The sequence below is a fragment of the Xenopus laevis genome, chromosome 5S, assembly GCF_017654675.1.
Source record: "Xenopus laevis strain J_2021 chromosome 5S, Xenopus_laevis_v10.1, whole genome shotgun sequence".
Lineage (NCBI taxonomy): Eukaryota > Metazoa > Chordata > Amphibia > Anura > Pipidae > Xenopus > Xenopus laevis.
The window spans coordinates 132,212,819-132,237,430 of NC_054380.1; the positions used below are offsets into that span (position 1 = coordinate 132,212,819).

Consider the following 24,612-nt stretch of genomic DNA (forward strand, 5'->3'; position numbering starts at 1 on the left):
ACGCGAAACGCGGAGAGCTGATGGAAATACTGTTCCTTTTTTAATGAATTTACAATAAATATTACGTTTTTTTGGAGTTTTTCTGAGTGCCCGATACCCCTTTTATTTTGTACTCTGCACTGCTGGCCCTGACTCCTGAAACTCTTGAAAAGAACTGACTTTTGCTACATTGTTGCAAGAGTGAGAACTAAAGAGCAGCCACAGACCAGCAAGTTAAATGACATTCCCAAACAGGGTCGGACTGGGCCAGTTTGGGAATGTCATGGAATGTCATGGGCCCCCACCGGCCCAAACCTGCTCCCCCAGCTGCCCCAGAAAAGTAATTTAACGCTGTGGTGCTGGCCGACATCTATGCTTCGCATCTTTTGCTCACGTTAGTGGAGGCGGGGTAACAGGTAACTGTGATGGGTGTATTAGGGGTTTCTGTGTTATGTGGGCCTCTTTATCAAATTTTGGTTTGGAAGCTGGAGTTCCCCTTTAATGAAACTGAAGGGATTCTGCTCAGCAGGGACAGAGAGAAAAAAAATGTATCAATTTAAAAATAGTTAAAGAGTCGGTGACCCCCCCTCACAGACTTGAAACAAAGTCGCCAAACGAGCGGATCTCTCCCCGATATGCTCACCTTTAGTTGGGCAATATCGGGCCCTAGGGCCCAACGATCGGATCCTAACGGTGGCTTTAGGGGCGGTCGGATCGTGGGACTGCATCAACGAACAGATGCGGCCGCGATCCGATGGGATTTTTAGTCCCATCTGATCGAGATCTGACTGACTTTCGGCCAGATCTCGATCGGGCAAGCCCGTTTGGGGGCCCCATACTCGGTCTGTCGGCAGCTTTTATCAGCCCGTGTATGGCCACCTTTAGCCAAATGTTGGCTATAGGTTCTTGGAGGTCCCCATTGGCTAACATAGCAATTCAGCCGGTTTAAGGTGGCGAAGCGTCAAAGTCGAAGTCTTTTAAAGAGACAGTACTTCGGTTTTCGAATGGTTGAATATTCAAAGTTTTTTCGAATCGAAGTCGAATTTGGCCTATTCGATGGTCGAAGTACCCAAAAATTTACTTCGCAATTCGAAGTTTTGGAATTCGAAAATTCACTTGAATTCACTTCGACCCTTAAGTAAATGGGCCCCTAAATGCTGCAAAATTGTAACCGTTCAGAGTCTGCACCTGAATTACTGAAAACACCAACGTTCAACTTTAAACTTAGAATTTCGACAAACAGTAAAAAAATAAATAAATTATGGAAAGTAATTGAAAAAAAAGTCTTTATTTCTGGGGGGAAAAAAATCTAAAAACAACCGAATTGAAAAAAAAGTGTTTTGAAATTGAACAACCCCCTTTAATGCATGAAACCTGCTCAGAGCCACGTCCCCCAGCTGCTCTGTCTTTGCGCCTCCGAAGCGCCCGGGCAAAGAAGAAGCGAGTGCGCATCGCCCCCTGTGCGCTGAGTCCCCCTCCCGGCCGTGACGCTCCTGAACCCGCCTCCATCCAGCAAGTAGCAGCCTCTGAGAAGCAGGAGCCAGAAGCGAGCATGGTACTGATCCTACAGCAGCATCAGCGGCTCCCGAACGTTCAGCCGGCAAATCGCTCAAACAAACCCGGACACCTCCAGCCTCCTGCACCGGAGCAGCAGCAGCTCTAAAGCAGAGTCCAGGGATTTGTGTGACAGTTGCAACATCGCCTCCCAATTGCACAAGGAAACTCAGCCTCATTATTGGCGTTATTGGAAGCCAAGGGCACGGCGGCAGCTGACAAGTCGCAGGTAAGAAGCAGCGCAGTGACTGGGAGACAGACAGACAGACTGAGCGCTTGTGTCACTGGAAAGCGTTAGCGATCGCTCCTGTTGTTGATGTCGGAGGGGGAGCAGGAGCCTCATCTCCCGTGTATTATTAAATGCATGTTAATCATCCTCTGCGCCTGCGCTATTGAACGCGAATAAAGGGAGAGAGAGAAGAGACATTGGGGGGAAAAAGGGAGGAAAAAATAAAAAAAACTTCCTGCTGTCAAAATTGGGAGCCAGTGACTTGTTTGTGCCTGACACTCCTCTTGGCACCTGCCCTGGGCACTCAGCCATTTGGATGTCAGTGGGAATTCAGCCCCGTAATACAGGTATGAGACCCGTTATCCAGAAAGCTCAGAATTACGGAAAGGCCGTCTCCCGTAGACTCTGTTTTATCCAAATAATCCATATTTTTTTTTAAAAAAAAAAAAATCATTTTCTTTTTCCTCTGTAATAATCAAACAGTATCTTGTACTTGATTCCCAACTTGATGCTTATTGGAAGCAAAGCCAGCCTATTGGGTTTATTTAATGTTTACGCAATTTAAGGTGTGAAGATTCAAATTAAAGAAAAGATCCGTTATCAGGAAAACCCCAGCATTCTGGATAACAGATCCCATACCTGTAATACTACTAATAATAATAAAGTGTCTGGTCTCTCCAGCCCACTCCCTGGATTCTGTATAGTGCAGCCGCTGTATCTTCTCTTTTATTTCTCTATAATAACCTGGAGTAGTGATGGGCGAATTTATTCGCCAGGCTCAAATTCGCATACAAATTTCTGTGTTTCACCGCTGGCAAATACATTCGCAAATTTGCCTTGAAAACGCCGGCAACAATTCCGACGCCGGCAACAATTAAACAGACGCCCATTGACTCCAATGTGTGCCAAATTGTCACCGGGTTTCAGAATTGGAGCCGGCGTCACTCGCAAATTGATGCTGGCGGCAAAATTAAAATTTTTGTGAATTTTTTTGACGTTTCGCGAATTTCACTGGAAATACGCAAATTTTTCGGCGAAGCAAAATGGGACAAATTCGCCCATCACTAACCTGGAGTGCCATGATCTTTCTCCCCCCAGGCTGTATAGATCCCAGGAGGCCCATGACAAGTGTCATCTCCCCTCTCCAAAACTGTCATTTTCTGTACTTGATAAAGTTCTGTGGATGTTCGTCATCTATATATCCTGTTCTATTGATCCATTTGCTAAGGTTATCATCCGTCGAGCTAATATTATGTCTTGCAATAAACACTTACTGTATTAGCATGTGACCCACGGGCACCCAGCTACCCCGGCTTATATTGCAGATGCCCAAGCAGTGACATATTGGGCGGCATTTGCTGTAACAGGATCCTGGGTTTCTAACTGCCCTCCCTGGATCTTGGCATCTAAAATGCAGCCGCTCATTCATAAGAGAGAGAGAGAGCCATGTGGCTAGATGTACTGGCGTGTCTGTACCCGCATGGAATGTGTCACAAGCTGGCAGTTTGGCTCCCCGGAGTAATATGTGTACCAGGGAGCTGAGAGAGGTTGGAAATGACCCTGCCTAGCCACGGATCCCTGTGCTGAGTCCACAGCCGGTGTTGTTATTATGTGCTGTTGCTGGAAGAGTTCTGTTGTTCAGACCTGCTGTGAGTGTGTCATTAATCGTTGCATGCCGCTCGCTGGTGATTGGCACGTGGCTGTGGGTACCAGCATGCTCCTTCTGGTTAAACGTCCCCAAATATCCACCCTCCTCGTATCTGACATTAGATTTCTCTTGCTCTGCTCAGGCTTTATTTCAATATTATTCATAATCACAATATATTGTGTACTCGGTGTAATGGATGCGTGAGTAGACTATACGGATTTATGGAGATGGTACGCCTGTAGCCGGACTTACCCCGTAGTTGTACCTCAGGCTGTCCCATTACTTATTATCGGGATATGTCAAATGGGTATACTCAGAGCGGTCAGAGTAGTCTTTCTGAAACCCAAATAGCAGCCTTTTCTCTGGTGGGCATGGCATTAACAAAAATGGATATTGTAGTATACTGGTTGCCCCTAGTAGTGTTTTTTGTACATTTCAAACCCCCCCCCAAATTCTGTTGTGTCAAAGACCCCACTAACAGCTATGTAAATTGGTCTCGTCTGTGTTTTAATGGCACTTTAATGGCACTTAATGACAAAAAATGGAAAATGTTGATACAGGTTTGGAGGCTTGTTATCTGGAGTTTTCCGGATAAGGGATATTTCTCTAACTCGGATCTCCATACCTTATTTAAAAATTAATTAAACCGCATAGGATTCTTTTGCCTCCAACAAGGATTAATTCTATGTTATATATATTAATTATTTCTTAGTTGGGATCATTTAGATTTTAGAATCTAAGGTTTTATTATTACAGAGGAAAAGGGAGTACAGGTATGGATCCATTATCCAAAAACCCATTATCCAGAAAGCTCTGAATCACGAAAAGGCTGTCTCCCATTTTATTCAAATAATCCAAATTTTTAAAAATCTCTATAATAATAAAACAGTAGCGTGTACTTGATCCCAACTAAGATATAATTAATCATTATTAGAAGCAACCCCAGCCTATAGGGTTCATTTAAGGTTTACATGATTTTCTAGTAGACTAAAGGTATGAAGATCCAAATTACGGAAAGATCCATTATCCAGAAAACCCCAGGTCCCGCACAATCTGCATAACAGGTCCTGTGAATTGAATTATTTCATTATAATGTAGTCTGTGGGAGATGGTCATCCCGTAGTTTGGGGCTTTCTGGATAATGGGTTTCCAGATAATAGATCCTATACCTGTAGTTATTTGTTATGATTTGTAGCTTGACTGGGAGAAATTGCCGGATCACAACCTGTTCTCACGGTTCCAGCGTGGCATATTCTCTGCTAAAGGAAAGCCACAGCCTGTTATTTACATGAATGGAATCTGAGGATAGGATGAAGAAAATGACATGATCCATATGTATTCAGATGCCAATTTGCAGCAAATTTCCGTCTTTTCGCCGCCATTAAAATTGCCATTAAAATTGCCATTAAAATTTGCTAGCTTCAAAAAATTTTGGACGTGCGTCGAAAAAGTCACCCACGTCAAAACTGTTGCTTGTCAACACTATTCAGAGCCCCATTGACTTTAACATTGGTGTCAAAAATTGACGTGAGCGTCAAAATTCGTGTTTTCGCCATTTCGTGGGAAATCAGCAAATTTTTTGCCGAAACAAAATGGGACAAATTCGCCCCCCAACACTCCTTGTTTCCATACTTTCTGTAACTCGTATTCCAAACTATGGTTCCATCCCTCATGCTGTTTTAGGTACAGCTGGAGAGGGGAACAAAGGGTTAAAGAACTTAGTTTGCTTATGGGGGGTCATTCAATAAATTGTTTTGTCCTTTCTGTTAGTATCTTGTCTGTGTTGAATTCTGGCTGTGGTATGTGGTGTCATTTTGTAGCATTTATAGCTATTTATATAGTAGTTGTGGTTGAAAGAAGACACAAGGCCATCAGGTTCCTTAATAGTATTAAAGGGGTTGGTCACCTTTGAGTTAACGTTTAGTATGATGAAGAGAGGGATATTCTGAGACAATTTGCAATTGGTTTTCATTTTTTATCATTCGTGGTTTTGCAGTTATTTAGCTTTTTATTCAGCATCTCCAGTTTGCAATTCCACCAATCTGCTCAGGTCCACATTACCATAGCAACCATGCATTGCTTTGAATAATATAGTGGAATATGAATAGGAGACGCCTGACTAGAAAGATGAGTAATAAAAAGTAGCAATAACAATACATTTGTAGCCTCACAGAGCATTTGTTTTTTTAGATGGGGTCGGCGACCCCCATTGGAAAGCTTGAAAGAGTCAGAAGAAGGCGGTGAATAATTAAAAAAATACATAAACAGTGAAGACCAATTGAAAAGTTGCTTAGAATTGGCCATTCTATAACATACTAAAAATTGATTTAAAGGTGAACCACCCCTTTAATACCAGTAGCCTTGCTAGAAAGGACAGTACTGGAAAGGAACCAGCTAGTTTATCTCTCCAGCATGTTCAGTAACGGAACTAGGTGGGGGCGGGCCCTGGTGCTGGCCGTGCAGCCGGGCCCGCCCCCACCCTCATCCGTGTGATTTTTCTCTCGCGCTGCAGCCGACTCCAGTTGGCTGCAGTGCGTGCGATCTGCCGGGGGAGCCCTGCGGGGGTGCAGACCCTGGCCCAGTTGCACCACCTGCTCCCCCGGTAGTTAAGCCCCTGAGCATGTTCAAGACTCAAATGTGATGTTACACATATCCCGTAAGTATATCATTTACCAGCAGTGGAACAATAGGAGTTCAGGGGCAGCAAAGAGTTCAAAGAAAGTTTGTTCCAGAACAACAGTGCTTGATTTCACACCTTTGCACTTTGCACTTTGTTTTCTGTGTGCAGTTCATCAGAGCAGGTCAGTCCTTTATTCTTTATCTAAAGGGGCAATTCACCTACCTTTTTAGCATGAGCTCAGTAAATAGGGCTTGGGTGGACATAATTTTTGCATATTGTTTTAATTAAGAATTACCTACAGTTTTTGTTATTTCTTGCACTGAAAAAGAAACTGAAACCAGTTTCACTTTCCAAAGTCTCCTCCCACTTCCTGGTTCTGCTGAGTTACTATTTGGACAGGAATAGCTATGACTAGCCTGTAGATAAGCCTTCTGTATAGCAAGTGGCTTGTTACTGCAAAGCCTAACAAAGGTTGCCTCTTAGAGAGGGGTTTGTTTATGCAGAGATCATTATCTTCATTTGAACAAATAACCCTGTTAAAAAGAGGGAGGGGAGAGTTCAGAGAAAAACAAAACAGTTTTCTGTTGGTTTTGTTTTTAGAGGGACATATTTGATCTGGGCCCCCAGTCTCACAAGGGACCTCTGGGATGAGCATGTCTAAAGTTATAAAGGATATATTACTCTGTTTTATACTTATTGAATGTCTAAATCATAAATTTAATCTACAGAATTTATAGACTTCCAGCACAAGGTCGGACTGGGCCGGCGGGACGTGGGTTAAAACCCTGTGGGTCCCAGATCCAATCACCACCCTCCCTCATCTAATTGTGGCAAAGTATGGGACCTGTTATCCAGAATGCTGGGGACCTGGGGTTTTTCGGATAACGGATCTTTCCATAATTTGGATCTTCATGCCATAAGTCTACTAGAAAATCCTGTAAACTTTTAATAAATCCAAAAGGCTGGTCATGCTTCCAATGAAGATTAATTATATCTTAGTTGGGATCAAGTACAAGCTACTGTTTTATTATTACAGAGAAAAAGAAAATCATATTTAAAAATTTGGATTATTTGGATCAAATAGAGTCTATGGGTAGGGTTGCCACTTTGTAACTGGTGGAGACAGGCAGGAGGCGGGGCTGTGAAGCAGAGGGGCGTGCATGACAGGGGGCGGGGCTCTGACATGGCAATTGGCTGATCGCCTGTCAATCATGGGGAATCCTGCCCGGTTTTCATTATTCGGAAAACGGGGCAGAAAGTTTTGACCCGGGCAGCCCTTCAAAATACCGGGCTGTCTGGGTTAAAACCGGATTGGTGGCAACCCTATCTGTGGGAGTTCTGTAATTTGGAGTTTTCTGGATAACAGATCCCATTACTTTATAAGGTGCATATCTGAGGGGAGGGGCTGGCGGTGGGCGAGTGGGTGGAGGCAGTGGCCCCAGAGGGGGTGTGGGCACTCCTGAGGTAGCGGCCCCAGTGGGCCGTGTACAGCCCAGTCTGATCCTGTTTCAGCATATTAACTGTGAGCTGTGGCTGGGATGCTGGGAGTTGTAGTAAGACTCCCACCATTAATGTATGCATCATGCCCTGGACATGTCATAATTGTTCAAACAGCCTTCTCCGGTCATGCAATAAACAAGCCCTCCCATCCATCCCCTTGTAACACTGCGTTCTGATTAGATTCCCTCCAACCTTCCCTTTCCATTTGTATCCGAGAAACTGAACGCGCCGCTTCAATTGTCTGCATTGCTTTAATGAGACTCCATTGTGCAACCATTATGGATCCGCCGCTATTGGCTCCTAACATTTCCCACAGTTCCCTGAATTCTTCTCCCACTGCTTTATTTCTCCCCAGACGGTTCGTTAAGTTAACGAGGTTCACGGGAAGGGGAAGTGTTCAAACATTCTCATTGGGAACTGTCATGTTTATGCTACAGCCTTAATTATATGTTTCCTAAGTCAGTGCTCGGGTGAGCCGTGCATTGCGAGTGTGTTCTGCTCGGCTGCGGGGAGGCTTTACCTTATCGCAGCACCTTCCTTTCATTTACATTATATGTGTGTTTGTGTTTTCAAGGCAGGAAAAAGTGCTGTCTTGTTAATGACTTATTTTGGAAGGTTCTGCAGCTCTGTTAGTAGCTTTGTAGTTGCTTAAAGGAGAACTAAAGCTTAACTAAAGAAGTAGCTAGAAATGTTGTACATTATGTTTTGTGCTTCTGTACCAGCCCAAGGCAACCACAGCCCTTTAGCAGTAAAGATCTGTGTCTCCAAAGATGCCCCAGTAGCTCCCCATCTTCTTTTCTGCTGATTCACTGCACATGCTCTGTGCTGCTATCACTTACTGAGCTTAGGGAGCCACTCACAATATACAGTACATATAGAATAGAAATGTCATAATATAAGGCTGATTAGTAATTAATACAGATAATTCCTACATGGCAGCACAGAAACCAGAGGACCACTCGTTCGCAAGTACACTAGGGTGGTGCAGTTCTCAACAGTATATATTAGGGATGCACCGAATCCAATATTTGGGATTCGGGCAAATTCCCAAATCCTTTTTGAAAGATTGGGCCAAATACTGAACCGGATCCAAATCCTAATTTGCATTTGTAAATTAGGGGAGGGTAAGGAAAAAGTGGGAAAAAGATTTTACTTCCTTGTTTTGTGACGTGATTTCCCTTGCTGACCCTAGTTTGCATATTCAAATTCGGATTTGGTTCGTCCAAATCCTGCTGAAAAAGGCAGAATCCTGGCTGAATCCCGAACCGAATCCTGGTGCATCACTAGTATATATACAGGCCTGGATTTGTGGAAAGGCCACCTAGGCCCGGGCCTAGGGAGGCAGGATTTTAGGGGGGCGGCATCCTGCCAACCACACCCACATTGGTTCAAAAACACTGGGGATGCGTTGGAGATACAATGATTTTTTAAATTTCCCCATTGATGATGAAAATTTGCACGAATAAAGGGGAGAGGACAGGGGCGACGAACGGCAGTGGGCCTAGGGGCGCTCTCTATGTAAATCCGGCCCTGTATATATATATATATATATATATATATATATATATATATATATATATATATATATATATATATATATATATATATATATATATATATATATAGACAAATACAAGATTCCTCTGCACTGAGTGCAGAGGAATCTTGTATTTGTCTATATGTATTTTGTGGTCACACCCTCATTGCACCCCCGCCTAATGATTTTAAAAACTAGTGGTGAGCACAACTTTCCCTTGTTTTTATATATATATATATATATATATATATATATACAGGGCCGGATTTACATAGAGAGCGCCCCTAGGCCCACTGCCGTTCGTCGCCCCTGTCCTCTCCCCTTTATTCGTGCAAATTTTCATCATCAATGGGGAAATTTAAAAAATCATTGTATCTCCAACGTTGGAGGGAATACTTCAGTCGCCCGATACTAACGTTTCGGCTGAAACCACAGCCTTTGTCAAAGTCTGTTTGTACAGCCAAAACGTTAGTTGCGCCTATAATAAAAATAATTTTATTTCACAGTAAGACCTATGAGTGCTGCTTCATTCCAAGTTTCTTTTACACTTACACTGAGGATTGCATCCAGGCACCAGTGACTGATTGATCGTGAGTGCCGGTACTCCTCCTGTGTATATACTGTATATATATATATATATATAATAAATGGTACACTTTGCTTTGTAGAGTACTAGTGCTAAGAGTATATTGGCAGTATATGCTGCCTGCCCCACCATGTCTCAACCTCTCTTTAATTAAAGAAACAATTCAGTCGCCCTTCCTTGTCATTATCCACCAACCCACCAAGGTTCTAAAACGGTGAACTGCATGTCTCAGATGCGAACGTCTTTTATATGTATCTTTTTGATTAATCGCAACGCATTGGAATTCATCTGTACAAACAGGCAGCGAAAACTAGAGAAATGTCTCCCTTTTTTTTGTGCCACTTGTTAATTGCATTTATAATAAGCAACTCCTGGAATCCTTGCAAAGCTAATACAGTGCAAATTAAATAGAGGGGTAAAAACCCATAAAGCTGTGTATATACATGTACATATATTCTGCTGCGTCGCTATTTAACATGATCGTTTTGTTGTAACGTTTCATGCCTTGATGTCATTTGTTATTAAATGAATTTCCATTGCTGGAATTCCTGAATGTGCAAATACTGAAATAGTTTGAAGGGTGAAAATTGTTGTTGGAGCTATAATCCAATTGCTTGTCTGTAGCAGTTAGCTGTGTATCATGCACAATAGCCAAGAATAACCTGTATAATGTGTCCTTATAATTTTAGTGATGTCATAAGATGTAATCGCTGCTTAGTGATGTCAAATGACTCCTTGTTTTGTTCTAGTCTCTGCATTTTAATATTTAAGGAACAATAACTCAGCCTGCAGCCTTGTGCCTTTATATGATCACAGAACCCCTCGTGACTTGTAATATCCTTATCATTTACAGAAGGGGGTACATTACCCTTATAATACATGAGTGATACTCAGAGTCCCCTGTATAACTTAGCCTGCAGCCTTGTGCCTTTATATGGTCACAGAACAACCCCTCAGTGACTTCTAATATCCTTATCATTTACAGTAGGGGGTACATTATCCCTTATAATACATGAGTGATACTCAGATTTCCCTGTATAACTCAGCCTGCAGCCTTGTGCCTTTATATGGTCACAGAACAACCCCTCAGTGACTTCTAATATCCTTATCATTTACAATGGGGGGTACATTATCCCTTATAATACATGAGTGATACTCAGAGTTCCTGTATAACTCAGCCTGCAGCCTTGTGCCTTTATATGGTCACAGAACAACCCCTCAGTGACTTCTAATATCCTTATAATTTACAGTAGGGGGTACATTATCCCTTATAATACATGAGTGATACTCAGAGTTCCTGTATAACTCAGCCTGCAGCCTTGTGCCTTTATATGGTCACAGAACAACCCCTCAGTGACTTCTAATATCCTAATCATTTACAATGGGGGGTACATTATCCCTTATAATACATGAGTGATACTCAGAGTTCCTGTATAATTCAGCCTGCAGCCTTGTGCCTTTATATGGTCACAGAACAACCCCTCAGTGACTTCTAATATCCTTATCATTTACAGTAGGGGGTACATTATCCCTTATAATACATGAGTGATACTCAGAGTTCCCTGTGTAACTCAGCCTGCAGCCTTGTGCCTTTATATGGTCACAGAACAACCCCTCGGTGACTTCTAATATCCTTATCATTTACAGTAGGGGGTACATTATCCCTTATAATACATGAGTGATACTCAGAGTTCCCTGTATAACTCAGCCTGCAGCCTTGTGCCTTTATATGGTCACAGATATCCTCAGTGACTTCTAATATCCTTATCATTTACAGTAGGGGGTACATTATCCCTTATAATACATGAGTGATACTCAGAGTTCCTGTATAACTCAGCCTGTAGCCTTGTGCCGTTATATGGTCACAGAACAACCCCTCAGTGACTTCTAATATCCTTATCATTTACAGTAGGGGGTACATTATCCCTTATAATACATTAGGGATACTCAGAGTTCCCTGACCTGTATAACTCCACCCACAGCCTTGTGCCTTTTCTCTTTTGCAATGAATATTACATTGTTATATAAGACTGACTGCTTCTAGACTTTCCTGCGAGGACACTACAGGGTCTCTCCAATGACCTTTCTTATGGAAATAATCATTCTAGTTCAGCATTATTCTACAGCTGCTCTGCTTTATCTTCTCCTAGATACAATTTGCTCTTCTTTCTCACTGCCTTGGTCCCCTAGAGGGACACTTCTATCACATAGTTACAACCTTTTAATAATCATTTCTTTAATTAATTGTGTTTTTTTTTATTATCATCATTTCATCATCATCATTTATTTATATAGCGCTGTCAAGATACGCAGTGCTTTATATTATACAGTATGTTACATTATCTTTTGTATATAAATGTATTTTACACATTTGAGGTGTGGTGGGGCTATTGTGCCCTTTCCTTGGACTTTCTTCTCCTTGTTGAATAAGTCATCTGTATCAGTAGAAAGTATTTTTATAAATTAAGTTAGTTAGGTCAAAGGTAATTGTCTTGTGTCTTGTAGGCTATTGAGTGGTTACCTGGAATTCTTGCCATAAAGCAAGACAGGACCTTGTTTTTTAAAAAAATAAAATAAATCAGTTTGCTTAACCTAGGGACTTAGTCAATAAAATTGGTTACCAGTATATTCGAGATTGTAAACATGAATCTTGACTGTCGAGGAGGCAGAGGTGGCCAAGTCTTCTTCTCAAGAATGCATTATAATAGAGGAATACTTCAATATGAAGGTGCATCTCAATAATGTTTTACTTTGTAGTAAATGTAAGTAAGAGAATTGAGGGATTACAAATATACTGGGTCCCAAAGAGCAGCAGTTGCAGATAGGAAGAGTCTAATGCAGGGCAGGATGGCAGCATCTTAAAGAGACATAAAGAGAGCAGTTGAAGGTAGGAAGTGTTGGGGATAGAGGATGGCAGGAGTGACTTTGTTATATGACTTTGTCCACAACTGCAACCCTTCATTTGTTTTTGGAGCAGAACCTCATAGTTTGGAAGTCTCTTCTCTCCAACTGCAACTACAACAAGGCAGCAGTTGAAGACAAGAAGAATGGGGGATAAAAGTTGTAGTGGGGCAAGATGGGGTCAGTAAAACTTGATGCCAGTAATAATTTAGATCAGGTTTTTCCAGCAACATGCCTTCAAATATTATTAAAAGTACAACTTTAAGCTTGAAAGGTCTCCTTTCTACAGGTCCAACTACAACTTTAAGAAAACAGTTGAAGGAACGAAGAGTGGGGATAAAAGTTGTAGTGTGGCAAAATGGAGGCGCTGGTGCTTCCCCCACCCTCTAGTTGTTATTGAATAAGAACTTCACTGGTTGAATGTGTCTTCTCACCAGGTCCAACTACAAATTTAAGATAGCAGTTGAAGAAGAAAGGGTGAGGGCAAGATGGAGGTAATAGAACAAGATAAAGATAAAGCAGTGGTGGTTTAGATAATTTTCCCTACCTGCAACCATTTCGTTGATATTGGAGAACAAATTCATAACTTGTAAGTCCTACTACAACAACTTAAAGATGTTCCTGGTAAAGTCAGTGTTGGCCTTGAACACATGAATAACAACACAATGGACTTTTTAGTAGACTTTACCCTCTACATAAAGGCTAATAGCTTGTTCTAAAAGAAATGAATGGGAAACAGCTGGAGCTAGGCATTTTGAGAGCAGAACATCTCCCTGGTGTAAGTTCTTTTATAAAGGAGGGTTCCAATCTGTGCTGGGAGTACGTCTGTAGGGAAGTCTTGGGGAGACCAATTCTAATGTCTGAGATGATTTGTTTGGCCACTAGAGGCGCTGTTTGTTTGCAGCCTATACCCGTCTCCCATGGAGGAGCGAGCAGCAATGCTTCTTCCATATGTTTTAGAAATCATTAATATGTACAGAATAAAACTCTGGCGGTGTCATTAAACATTGTAAAGAAGGAAAATAAACCAGTCATCATTGTTAGAACCCCATAAAGGCAGCCCAGAAACATGGAGATGGGAAAGTCACAAAGTCACAGACAACTCCTATTTATATGTACCAGCGTGTGCAGCCCCTGAGGGTACAAAGTGGCATTCCGAGAAGAATCTTTCTGCTTTCCAGCTGTTCTGCCTCTATAGCACTGTGCCCTGCCGGTGACATTCACACGCTGGTGTCTTTATGCAAGAGCCTGTCATCCGCTATCTCTCTGGATTATCAGCTTTTTCTTATGAAGTGACCAAAAAAAATGTGCCACAGACTGTTCCGATATGAGAAGGTGACATTCTGAAAATAAAACACAAATACCAATAAGTATGGGAAGTGGCCACAGGACGATGCTTTGGTTCGTGGAAATCATTGGTATAATAGAAATTCAAACCCCAAAAAAATGAAACTCTGTAAGAAAGGAGTGACCTGTACAAGATGGTAAAACGCTCTCGTTTGGGCTCCTGAATAAATGAATATGATTCATTTCCATCGCACGCACAAGGGGAGATGTCGTTGTGTGTAGTGATATTTAATATCTGTGCCTCGGGAAAATATTAATTTGTATTTTTTAATTTATATTATTTTGCAAGAAAGGGACCTTCTCTCTGAGCTGTTAGTGCAGGGATGAGCTGCCGCTACTGCTGGCTGAGAATGCTGGGAGTTGCAGTTCACAAACAGTTAAATGATTGCAAATTTTACTCCTCTCTTGGAAGGGCCCCTGTTGAATTGTTCTTAGTACTGGAGTATAATAATTCTAGCACATTTTATAGTACTGTATCTACTGCTGTTCCTGCTGAAATGTACCGAAGACTATTAATGCTAGCATAGTATATAATACTGCATCAATCTGTACAGTGTAGGCACATATGTCCAGGCTGTTCCAGGTGAATTGTACTCCGTACTGGAGACTACTAATGCCAGCATATTTTATAATACTGTAACTCTCTGTACAGTCTATTACGAAACAATCCCATTACCCTAGATACTGGTGTAACCCTAATTTGGTTACTGTCTCTTTAAATCTCAATTAACCCTTGGCAATCCAGGGGCCCTGTGTCCCTTTTGCAGATGAAAAGTACTGGGAACTAGGATTTACAGCGCAGTGCCTCCACCTAGGGAACACTGAGGAGCACACCTCAGGGAATTTCCACTAGGAAAAATAGAACACACAGTTTGCAAATAAACAGATATAAACTTTATATAAACAGTAGTGAAAGAACTTGGGCAATCTGATACACAATACACTCCTACCCTGGGGACACGTGGGACCTACCTACTCACTATTAGGTACCTGACGGTTTCTCCAACACAGTTCTTTTTATTATCTGGAAGGGTTTACTAACCACACAGTTCAGTTAAAATAGAATGTCCCAGAGCTCTTATACCCCAGGTAGCACTACCTTTCCCAAAAGTACCTCTCCCTTTGGAACTTAGCAGTCGATCCGACGTAGCAGGTAAATATGCAAGACCTGTCCTCAAATTGGGGCCCCACGTTTGTATCCTTGTCAGTATCCTCGCTTGGGTGGCTCAATCACTGGGGTGCTCTCAGAGGCAGTCAAACTGGAGGTTACAGGTAGCTCTGCAGCAGGATCAATCTCACCAGTGGCACCTCCTGAGACTCTAGCAGCTTGGCAGGGAACAGGATGGGCTCTCTCTGTACTTCTAGAGATGCAGCAGCTTCTCTACACTGGACAGTCTCACACAAACTGGTTCTGGCTGCAGCATACAACCCCTGTTAAACTCTGTTAGAGACCCCAGGCACTCCCTCTCTCCCAAGGATGCACTGGGGCACCCAGCCAATTGGATGGCTTTTCAGCCTGTAACTAGGCTGGATGATGTCACAGACAGGAAAACAGGAGAAGGATTTCTCTGATCCTCTACACTGGGTATAAGCAAATGGATGAGGGTCTCCTGCCGCACCTCTGGTAAAATCTCAAAATATGTTTTATTCAGGGGCTGATGCTTTACTTGCAGCCCTAGAGCTGCAAATTATTTGTATCATTGATCAGAAATATTGGGGTGCCTTCGCCCTCCCACTCCTTTTGTCACTGTGTGTACAAACAAAGAAACGACTGGCTACAAAAATAAATGTCGCTGTCACTAGAATTTTATAAAAATTTTTCCTGCTCTGTACTTTAGAGAATTGATCTGTACTGGAGTCGAGCGGCGATGTTTCCCAGATACAAAGTAATTTCATTTTAATTCAGAAGTCAATAGCTTCAACACATATCTGCTTTCCATGTTGGCCTTTGTTCCGACTGAATGATATTTTTAAATTCCAAAAACTCATGGCTGATATAGCGGCACCTGGTTTTGAGTTGGACGTTGCCCTCATGGGGAACGTTAGTCATTTTGTGCTTTTCTACATGGGAAAACATTTCCAAGAACCAAACCAAAGCTCTCTGAACCAGACCAAAAGCACAGAAGGAGGAAATATTTATGTTGGCCAATCCACATTACTAATTTGATTTAGAATTTGAAATGAAGATTTATGTAGAACGTTTCATTTAAAAATTCTGCCACTGGTCTGGAATCAAACCAAAGCTTTGGTTTTTGGAGACCTGCAAATCTATTTAGACTGAGGTTAAATGAACTTAAAATTTAGTTAGCCAGAGTAATGGAAAAATAACAAATATCTTAAGCCTAATTCACCTCCTGAACCCTAGTGAGCAGCACTGATCTCTGATCTCTATTTAGTAGTTTCCCCTAGAACAGGGAGTCTGTGGGCCTCTCCTTTCCTTTTTTTTTTTTTACACACGCAGCACAAATTTTAGTAAAGTTTGCTTTTTTTTGTTTTGCACACTTTTGCACACTTATATACACACATACACACTGCCACACAACTTTGAGAAGTGTACAATATCTCAATCTAAAAACTGCTTATTTGCTGGGACTATTGGATGAGGTACTTAAGCCACTAATCATGGTGCCAGATTATTAGTTACTGGTATTTTATTGATTAGCAGTATTTTTTTTAACTTTTATTGCATTTTAGCTGCAGTATTGATCTTTATGTATATTGTATCCTAGCTTTGCAGTTTGGTACTTTCATTTTGAAGGATATTTACACCTTTTGAATTCATCAGAATGTGTTCTTTGCAAAAATATATAACTTCCTGGGGTCATTGTACTTTTAGGGGGACTTACAACACATAATATGCAGACAGGGGGCTTTGTTTGCAGAAGCAGAATGGTAAACCGAGAAAATTCATATGGATTATTTTGATTTTTAGATCCCTACATGCCACATGTTTATTTAACTATGCATATTGGGCTTCAAACTGTTCATTAGACCTCTGGTGTTCATATTTCCGGTGTGCAAGAAAAATGCAGCAAATTACAAATTTTTTAGGCCATTTTCCAAAATGTCATTATACCACTATCTCTAGAAAAGATTTGCAGTTGTGAAGTTTAGAGTAGAAAGAAATATTTACCCATTTTGGATGTGTCAGAATATGTACTTTCTAAAAATGCTTGTTTTTCAGGGGTCCACATACCATTGGGGACTTATTTTGCAGCTGGCATAGCGATAACCATGAAAATGGGTGTGCATTATATTTATTGTGGGAGCTCTAGATGCCATATACTTGGTTAAGCCTATATATATTGGACATCAAACTACTTTGTAGACCCCTTACATTCATTTTTTGTTTTGTGGGAGATAAGATGCTGTAAAGTGGAAGCTCTCTGGTGATTTTTAGAAATGACTGCCAACTTTAGGAAAGCTCTGGGGGTTTTTAAAAAGAAAAGGCATGTTTACCCATTTTGGATTTAGGCGAATGTGTTCATATGACTGAGCATATTGAGTAATTTCATTTTGGGACTTCTACATGCCACATAATTAGGTAAACCTATGCACATTGGTCATCAAGCTGTTTAATAAACTCTGAAATCAGGTTAACTAATGACTTGTAGGAGATAAGATGCTGTAAACTGGAAGCTTTGAGGTTGTTTTTCAAAAATTCCAGAATTTTATAAAAACTGATATATTGAGGAAAGCATTGCAACTTGCTACTTTGGAGTAGAAAGACATACATTATTTACCTATTTTGGATTTCTCAGATTCTGATTTTTCCAAAAATGTATGGTCTGTAAACCTACTGTTAGTGGAATTTTTGGCTTTGAATTCTAAAGTATGAAGATTTCAGGAGTGGTCCTACTATACCTGTTATCCCACAGTCACACTCCCTTCCCAGAGACTATTATACCACTGTTACTATAGGCACCATCTCTCCCTACTATACCTGCTATCCCACAGTCACACTCCCTTCCCAGAGACTATTATCCACTGTTACTATAGACACCATCTCTCCCTACTATACCTGCTATCCCACAGTCACACTCCCTTCCCAGAGACTATTATCCCACTATTATTATAGTCACCATCTCTCCCTACTATACCTGCTATCCCACAGTCACACTCCCTTCCCAGAGATTATTATCCCACTGTTACTATAGGCACCATCTCTCCCTACTATACCTGCTATCCCACAGTCACACTCCCTTCCCAGAGACTATTATCCCACTGTTACTATAGACACCATCTCTCCCTACTATACCTGCTATCCCACAGTCACACTCCCTTCCCAGAGACTATTATCCACTGTTACTATAGGCACCATCTCTCCCTACTATACCTGCTATCCCACAGTCACACTCCCTTCCCAGAGACTATTATCCACTGTTACTATAGACACCATCTCTCCCTACTATACCTGCTATCCCACAGTCACACTCCCTTCCCAGAGACTATTATCCCACTGTTACTATAGGCACCATCTCTCCCTACTATACCTGCTATCCCACAGTCACACTCCCTTCCCAGAGACTATTATCCCACTGTTACTATAGACACCATCTCTCCCTACTATACCTGCTATCCCACAGTCACACTCCCTTCCCAGAGACTATTATCCACTGTTACTATAGGCACCATCTCTCCCTACTATACCTGCTATCCAACAGTCACACTCCCTTCCCAGAGACTATTATCCACTGTTACTATAGGCACTATCTCTCCCTACTTAAATTTTGGCCAATGCGCCTATAAAAGAAGCAGAGGCGCGCCGTGCACGCCCTATGAACCGGCAGCGATGGAAGAAGGAGCTTGTGGCGGGCGTCCCCGTTGAGGAGGCGGGAGGCGTCCCTGCCGACCCCCTCCCATTAGACCACTGGGTTAAGTTGTTACAGCAAGCCCATCATATGGAAATAGTCATTTTCTATACCCCAGGGTGCTCACTTTAAAGCACTTGCTTGATGATGAGAGAAATAAACCCTCAGTAGATATCTTCAAAGGAAAGGTTTGTGCATTATGAGCAAGTTCATTATGCCACACTTGCAGGGAGCTCCATGTGTGGTGGCATAGTGCTTGCTACCAGCAAAAGTATTGTTTCTTCCAAACGGAGTTCACTGCTCTATTACTATGTTACTGTGTTTATTAGCTTAGGTATTATGGTGCTGTCCTATGATAGCTTTTCTTTAATTTTTTGGAAAACGCTGAAAGAATCTAATACAAATGCTCCCACAAGAATGCAGCTGCTGTAAAATAGACAAAAAAGACATATTGACGAGGTTTATTGAGGTACTTGTGTCCGAACATGTTTCTCCACTTCTGCATATGGTATGCCAATATGTCCATCTTAATGATGCGCAACCACGCCTACTGATCCAAGGCCTGCCAGTAACTCCGGAGTTCCCAGAGCACATTGTGCCAACTTGAACCCAATTTGCATCAAAACACAAATACATTTAGATGCATTTGGGTGCAATTGTGGTTACACAGCCATAAATATTTTGCTGTTATAGGGAGGGAGAAATGTTAAATTTAGGGTAAAAACCATGGCATTCCACTAAGAGCACTGCTCTTGCATAATTTGTAAATGACCCTTTATCTCTTCTAATACTATTGTGGTTTTCATGTTATTGAGCTCAGTGCATAAAAGTTGGCTGTACACCAGTCGATAAAAACTTCCGACTTGGATTATGTATTGGGTTCTCCCAACAGATTGCCCAGCTAGTATCTGTACTGGAAAATATATTGAGCAGATTTGAAAATCCCATTGAATGTGGATGAGGTCCTCATCTAATGGATCCTAAGTAGGCCCAGGGTGAGATTGGCCCAGGTTAAGATTAGCCCAAATAACACACCTATAAGTGTATGGCACAGTTTTGTTAGAAGTATTTCATTGTGAAGATTAATTGTGAAGAATTCCACATTAATTGATTTTTCATATTTGTATTTCATTGATTATTCTAATCTTTTCATGTACATATATATTTCAGTACCACTTTTTTTTAATTTCACTTCCTTTAATTGAGCCCCAGTATCTGGAGCTTCACACCATTTTTCTGCAGAAAGATAATGGATATGACATTTCAATTAGCGCAGTGACGGGCTCGCTAAGGTCACGGAATTCCTGAGACACTTGTATTTCTATAAATCACCGACTGATTATTAAGCTCCCTATGAAATGATTTCAGCTAATATCTCCATACGTCGATCCAACGCTGAACATTGTTAAACGTGAGCGTGGGGGATAAAATATTTGTAGCCACCTTAAATAGCCATTTTCTGTGTTTAGCACATGAGCGCCTCTGATATTTCACACGTAACGCTTTCATCTCAGTGATTTGGATACATTTTTCAGTCCGTCTATAAAAGAGATTCTGGATCATTAAACCATAAAGCCTAGAAAGAAGTGAGCTGGTTTTCTCTCCATAGAGTACCACCGTAGGGGATTCTTCAGTCGTGACTGCTCCTTCACCTCTATTATTTCCTTGTACTTAATTTGTTTCCCTGGCCCTTCATCATTGGGAGCTCCTTAGACTTGGACTTTCTTTTGTGTTGGATCCTCTTTCAGCAGAATGCTACTGAAAAGGCTCAGCTCAAGATTAATGCCTCATATTAATAATTATTATAAGAAAAGGCTAAGTTACATTTTAACAGTCTCTTCTTTTTCATGTATAAACTGGTTGGCCCTTAAGACAGTGCTAGTGGGGAAGCATTCTGTCATGACATTTCGACTGGGGAATAGAATGGAATAGGGAATTTGGGCGAATTTACGTGCTGGCGAATAGTCGAGTGGGCAAATAGTCGATTGGGTGAATATTTGCCCGGCGATTAGTCGAGCGATCGAATATTCGATCGAAGGATTTTCATTCGATCGAATGCCTTTTTATTCGATAAAAAACGTAGAAAAAAAAGCCTATGGGACTTTCCCATAGGCTTTTAAAGCAATTCAGTAGGTTTAATCTGGCGAAGTAGGCAGTCGAATGATTTTTAAAAGAGACAGTACTTCGACTATCGAATGGGCGAATAGTCTCAGCGTTTTTTCGCTCGATCTATTCGAATCATTCTACTCAGGCGAATTTACGCCAATTCGATAGTCGAGGAGCACAAAAAACTCCTCGAAATTCGAGTTTTTTTCCCTCTATTCATTCACCCGAGCTTAGTAAATGTGCCCCTAAATGTATTTAAAGGGACATTTTGGATTTTTCTCATTGCCTGTTATAGGTTCATCTTGTGAGAGTTCCCGGTGCTATAACTGTGTAAATCTTGTGTTCTGATACCTGTTTTGACCCTGCCTGCCTGACTTTTCTTGACTTCTGTGATCCCGACTTCTGCCTGGTATCCGACTATTCTGATATCTGTATTCCGACCCGTGCCTGTCTTGACCATTCTTGATTGATCTCCCAGCTTTGACCCACGCCTGTCTGACTCCGTCTGAATTCTGCCTGCCCCGACCCAGCCTGATTTAACTACGCTTTCTGTCTACGCTTTGTACCGTGACCTTCTGCCTAAAAGACTTTGCCTTACGTTCGTGCCCCTTTGCTCACACAGAACCACCTCTCTTAATAAGACCTGGCGGCATCCGATTAGCCGAGGGCTCCTCCCGGGGTGAAATGCGGCTGTTTAAGGCAGAAGCAAGAGCCGAGAACAGGGTGCTTAGCATTGGTTCTGGATTTAGGGTGCTGACCGTGACACATTCCCCATAATATAACCGTGTCTACTGGTATATGGCTGATACAAGAGTCTTATGACCTATATTTTAATTTTAATTAGACAATGGACATTAAAGCTATAGAGTGAACCATTTTATTCTTTGAATATTTGCATGCATACACATGGACGGAGATTGATCCACAGTGTAAAATTCTTCTTGATTTTTCTTGTCATGTGACAAATGCCTTGGATTATTTATTGTGTTTTTTTTTTCATTCTTTCATTGGGTTCAGGTATGGGATCCTTTATCCGGAATCCCATTATCCAGAAAGTTCATTTTAGCCATTTAATGCAAAATTTTAAAAACGATTTCCTTTTTCCCTGTAATAATAAAACAGTAGCTTGTACTTGATCCCCACTAAGATATAATTAATCCTTATTAAACCACCATATTGGGTTTATTTAATGTTTACATGAGTTTCTAGTAGACTTAGGGGCAGATTTATAAAGGTTTGAATGGTAAATTTGGATTTTGTGTCAAAACTCACAAATTAGACTTTAAAAGCACTAACTAATTAAAATGTGAGATTTATCAAACCTCGACATGGAAACAGTTTGAATATTCGCCACCTAAAACCTGCCGAATTCATTTATAAGTAGGGATGCACCGAATCCACTATTTTGGATTCTGGCGAAACCCCTGAATCCTTTTGCGAAAGATTCGGCCGAATAACGGACTGAATCTGAATCCTAATTTGCATATGCAAATTAGGGGTGGGAAGGGGAAAACATTTTTTACTTCCTTGTTTTGTGACAAAAAGTCATGCAATTTCCCTCCCCACCCCTAATTTGCATATGCAAATTAGGATTTGGATTCGGTTCAGACGGGTCAGCCGGCCGATTCAGAATCCTGCTGAAAAAGAGCGTATTCTGGCTGAATTCCGATCCTAATCCTGGATTCGGTACATCCCTATTAACAAGTCGATCGAAAGTTAATTTCGAGTTTCGTTTGTATTCAATTTGAACACAAATTAAATTTTCGGGTTGTTCCCATTTGATTGAATTTTAGACGTTCAAATTTCTTAGGACCGGTAAAAAAAATTTGAGAAACTTGAGTAAGTCAAGAAAGATTTTCATTCAATAAATAATGAGGTGTCCATTGGTTTCAATGGACCTTGTCCAGTTGTGCAACTTAGAAGCTTCAGGTCCCCCATCTGCAAAAAAAATCTACTGAGGGGACCTGGCGTGAACAGCCCCATCTACCTTGTCCCACATCCCAATCTGCTCACGTTGAACCTCCCGGCCTACACCGCACCGCTATTTTAAAAGGTACAAGACGGGTTGGGGGACTATGATACATCAGCTCCACAACCTCGCTAGTCTGCTGGATAGGTAGTTACGCCACTGCTATGCTCCCATATTGTTTTGTACAATAAACTAAACATCCTAGAAAATATTATCAATAAAAAATCAATCTACTAGAGAAATAGAAAAAATCCTTAAAATGTATTTCATAATTCTGACTCTGGGTTGAGATATCATATCAAGATGAAATGCTTAGGAATTTAGTTCCTTAAGTCATTTGAAGTATGGGGAGAATTGCAATATGGCCTTGCTCATTGGCATAAATTCAGCAGCAGAATATGCAGTATAAGCAAGGAATTTTCTGTATACCCAATAAGCAAAACCTTTGTACTTCAGTTGTACAGATACACACGTGGTGAAGGAATGCCGATGATAAGATTTACTTTATAATATTCTACCCAAGAAAAACAACATGAAAACCTCTATCTTTATTTATATAAACAAATATACAAAGAAGGAATGTCTGATCTCTGGCTGAACTGGAATAAAGAAATTATTTGTGCTTAAAAATTGCATACATTGTGAATTTCTTTTCTAAAGGATTATGATTTATATTATAAAGTCTATTACGCTAAAAAAAACGGTAGCATTAAAAGTGGGTACTGTTGGCTGTACACCTATGGCATAAGCCCATATGGACTTACACTTTTGAATTGTTAGGGTTAGGGCACACAGGCAGATTCAGGGCCACTAATCTTCCCGAACTGCCTTCCCGCCGGCTAAAATGTAAATCGCCGGCGGAATAGCACTTGGATCGATTCGTTTTCCAAAGTCGCCCGAAGTTTCCTCGTGAGGCAATTCGGGGAGTTTAGTCGCCGGGCGACTAAATATATAAATAATGCAGTAAGAGATAATCACCATGAGCTTCTACTGAACTTCACCTGACTTTGTATGGTTTTATTCTTTATATAAATCCGGACTATTTGAGGCTTCAAAGAATATTCTCGAGTCTATCTGAGTTCTCGAATCGTGAAAAAAAATAAAACTCGGCTTTCGATAAATCACCCCTGAATGTATGTGATTCAAGTTATTGGTTTCCATTAGATGATATTTGCGAGTTCCACATTTTATTATTTGTACAAGCCACCTCCACAAATTAGACATTCTCTCAGATTTTATTCTAAGTGCCCCCATCCACAGCTCTGGCTACCCTAGTGACCCCAGAGTATTTAAGTGATGTCACGGTTGTGTGTGATGTCACTTCTGCTAAATGTCACTTCTGGGTTTTTTTTGCCGAGATGGACCATATACAACCTGACCCTTGTGATTTTTATAAACTTTTCCTTACAAAAACATTCAATTATTTAGGAACATGAGGGCTGTAACCCAAAAGCTACTGCCCTAGGGACAAGCCCTTGAGTGCCTATATATGAATACAGCTCTGCTATAGAGTAGGGTTGCCACCTTCTGTAGTGGAGCCCAGTATTTTGATGGGCTGTCCAGGTCAAAACTGCCTGTCCGGTTTTCCAAATTAGGAAAACCAGGCAGGATTCTCTGAGATTGATGAGGTGTCGCAGCCCCACCCCTGACGTCATTGGCTTCCCCCCATATATTATTGACCCGCCAGGTCATCTGTTTGCCCCCATTATCTCACGGCCCATCCCGGAGTTACCAGCTGGGAAAGGTGGCAACCCTAATACTGAGGGACTGCACTGATCCCCTGTCCAGCATGACCAATGGAACTGGCTGCCTCTGCTTGGTTCCA

At 41.4% G+C, this 24,612-nt stretch overlaps 1 protein-coding gene across 1 annotated transcript in view; it reads left to right on the forward strand.

Annotated features, from left to right (window-relative positions):
• Window positions 1-1,364: 1,364 nt before the first annotated feature.
• The window catches only part of LOC108718261 (kelch-like protein 29), a 610,001-nt gene continuing 586,753 nt past the window's right edge, over window positions 1,365-24,612 (forward strand). The window contains exon 1 of the mRNA XM_041565068.1: window positions 1,365-1,762. The gene's annotated coding sequence lies outside the window, so the exon portion shown is untranslated. The remainder of the gene's footprint in view (window positions 1,763-24,612) is intronic.